The sequence below is a fragment of the Alosa sapidissima genome, chromosome 16 (assembly GCF_018492685.1).
Source record: "Alosa sapidissima isolate fAloSap1 chromosome 16, fAloSap1.pri, whole genome shotgun sequence".
Taxonomy (NCBI): Eukaryota; Metazoa; Chordata; class Actinopteri; order Clupeiformes; family Clupeidae; genus Alosa; species Alosa sapidissima.
The window spans coordinates 10,983,318-10,987,044 of NC_055972.1; positions in this window are offsets into that span (position 1 = coordinate 10,983,318).

Below are 3,727 nucleotides of genomic sequence, written 5' to 3' on the forward strand. Positions count from 1 at the left end.
CAGGCGTAAGATCTCATGTGTGTCAGTCTAATGTACTGTAATACCCTATAAAGGACCACTCTTAAATGCTGTACTTTCAAGAAGGGCATCTGTTCCCATCCTCATATGTTCCTCGCGCCACTTGAAAGGACATGTTGAAGTGACAGTACAAAACTACCTCTGGTTGGTTATTCTCACTGTCCCAAGTATCGCGCCTACAGGAAGCCACTTGATTTATTTGCAAATACCACAACAGAGAATAGCTTTAAAGGCAAACACATTGAAGGCATGGCAAACACCGTACAATTGCTTAGTTTTACCTCCATGAATAATTGCTATTTTTGTAATTGCGTTACTGTGAGATAGGCTGGCAAGTTGGGATGGCAGAAATTTCTTTGGACTTTAGTTGAGGGTTGACTTGAGATCAGAAAACTTCAAGCTCAGTTTGTGTGAGGTAGTTTTAGTGACAATAATTTTAAATAAAAATGCTTCTGTGTTAAATCACAGGACATCAGAAAGCATGATATTTTTTACAAAACAAAAGATTGACACAAGTGAAAGTAAATCAGAAACTTTGGCTAGCTGGCATATTAAACTAGATATATGACTACTGAATTAAGAGATGTAGGTTGATCTTGGTTTACTTGTGAAATACAGTCTAGTTAGGCACATAAGCTGCTAAACAGCTGGACTGAGTCGAATCTCTTCTGGCTGCATGAAGACTCCCCCTGTAGGAGCTCTACCAAAAAGCCTTTTTTTTCTCAAAGGGTGATGATTTCATTGAAGAGACACAGAGAAAAGCATATTGATAGTGTTGCGAGAGATTATGACGCGAAAGAGTTTTTTTTCCCCCTTGAAAGGTCTTCGGAAAACTAAGTAATCAAAGCTCCATTACTATAAGTAACGTATTCCTGTACTAACAAATGACACAATAGACGAATACACAAGTGGGTGACAAAGAAATATGGAATATTTTCATGTTTCTATCAAACTTTCCATGTGAGTGACTGTGTGAGACTAGGTGAGAGACCAGAGAGACTAGTGGAACACTCATGGTTTGTTTGAACCTCACAGGTATACACCTCATCTTGATATCACTTTGTACATAAATATATCTTATCCTTCTATGTCAAGATACACTTTTTGGTATGGCATTTAATTGAATGATATTTATTAATTTAAAATGCCATGAAAAAGTAAATGCCTTTGTAGATACCGTCAAATTATTACTTAAGAAAACATTTTGATTGAAAGTTATATTTTCTATTCAGCATGCCTTTGCTAAATGAAATAATTTAGTTATTTATAACAATCGATACTGTATAAGTATGTATTAAAGTACTGCAATATGCAGACAACTAGTACCATTGGAACTTGGAAAGTTTATTATTTGACTTTGTTGGTAATACATTAATAATAACTACAGTAGTCTTTTTTCCGACAGATTCTTAACAATTGCCTGGAAGAAGGAAATCCTCTTTATATTAACGAGATTAGATGGCTGTGTGTCGACTGACGACTAGAGAGAGATCAGCTTTTGCATGAAGTTATTGAGTGAGGCTCTTACGATCTCATACGATTGCTGGTGTACCAGCAGTCAACTCCATGCGTTAAAAAGCTGATCATTCTGAATGTTAGCAGTATAACATCGCTTATCCTTTGAGGGTAGTTGTTGTGTGAGTTGAAAGTGCTGTTGGAAGGTGGCAGGACAGCTGGGATACATGGGAACTGGCAGTGGATTGAGGGGTTGCTTTTAAAGAAGTTGAAAACAGTAAGCATGCATTGTATTAATTCCTGAGCATTTCCAAGCTCCACCAAGACCGTAGCTAATTTACCAACAACAGAGGCGGAAGTTAATGAAACACACCTAGATCAGTTGCACCAAAACACCTGTATGTACTGTGCAGATGAGATGCACTTGGACAACGTGGTGGAGATATGCGCTCCCAGATATTTAAGGCTGAGCTTCACGTTTCCCAGTTTCTGTGTGTGTGTATACGAGTGTGTGTGCTTGGTTTGTGCCTGTGTGTGTGGTCAAGATAATATTTAAGAGCTTGTCCATGAAATTGTAGCATATTTATACAAGTGCAGAAGGTTTGTGTTTTACAAGTAGGAATCAAGTTATTGACCGTGAAGACAGCACATGAGCTTTGTGGGTTAGGATGTGCTTCTCTCCATCTTTTAATCCATTCTGCATGTGAAAAAAGAAGAATATTGGTGTTAGTTCTCTACACCCACAAGAATGCCTGCATTTTGATGTCTCCTTGTGAAAGGAGATAGACCACAACAATTGACTCCTCATTTACTGATGGTTTCTGGCACCTCAGCGGCAGCCATCGTGCAAAAGTATATTACTTATATTCTCTTGATCTACATGTTGCCAATCAAGTCTTTGACACATTCTGAGAGCATGTTTAAGTGCCAAGTCCTCTCACTTTGCCTAATTCCAGTGCTATATTCTGCCTCCGCGTGCCAAAATTTAGTACAATAAGAATATCAATTTTCTTGGGTGGTGTCTGAAGTGTGTTGTGATCTGGCTAGTAAAGCCAGAGTGACTAGTAAACCCTCTTCAAAGATGAGCACTGTGGCATTGTTTTCCAAGGAGAGTGAATCCATAGGGCTCCTCTATCAGGAGGTCTGCCACTTATCTGGTTTAGTCAATAAACCACATAACTTGAAATCAACCCCCAGAATACATGTGGGGGGGGAACACAGTCTCCAATGACTCAAGAACAGAACTATTCCCCTTTTGCACATGTTTGTACAGTGCATCTTTCCTTCGCCTTGAGGATGGATAACATTGGTCTTCATATCCCATTATAGACCGAGGACTTTACCATAAAGGACGTGACTTCACTTCAGCCGTATCATGAGTTCATCAGTTTTTCGCCTCTATTTTCAGGCCGCCACATGGAGAAATTCAAAATGCAGATATCCTAAAATTGTAGCCACCTTTGTTAAATGGTCAGTCTCGTCCGAGCATGGCGAAATGATGCTATGTGCAGAGGCTGTGTTAGGCAGAGAGCCCTTGGCCTTTTGTACCTGTGTTCATTTGTGTCCCAACATTTCACACATATTTTCTTATGATATTGCATTATGCTTTAAATAAGTTATTGAAATGGTGTGTAGTTCATTTGTTTTAGATTTCAGAATGTAGACAATAAATGTGTGATTCACCTTTTTAAAACAAACAGTTTGGCAGTGGTGGTTGATACGATTGTGGCAAACCAAATAGATGTTTTATTTTTGTTTGTTTGTTTAGTTTTCAGTCATTAATGCCATGAAGGGGGGAATCCTGACTACTGTAACTGCCCTTGAATATTTCTGTGTACTTTATAGTGCTGCTAGAAAAAAAGACTGAACTTTAAATGTAACATATTATCTGACAATAAATACTTTTGAGACTTTTACCCAGTTGTAATTTTCTATTTTTACTTTTGTGTCTAATGGCGTGATTTATACTGTTTCCCTGTGAAAATAACACTGTGCTCTTCTAAAATAGGTAGTTATAATGACATGTACTAATCCATGCCCAAGACCCAAATACGTTTTGTAACTACATCACTACTTATACATGCATAGCACCTACCGACACTCAACATGGAGTAATTGCAATATTGATTTTAATAATGAAGTGTTTATTCAACTCAATACCATCCCAAATCAAACTCATTTGAGTTTCCATAAGTTTCCAAGACTTTGGCATAGGTCTGTAGACAGTAAAAAAGAGAGTACTGCAGCCAGAAAG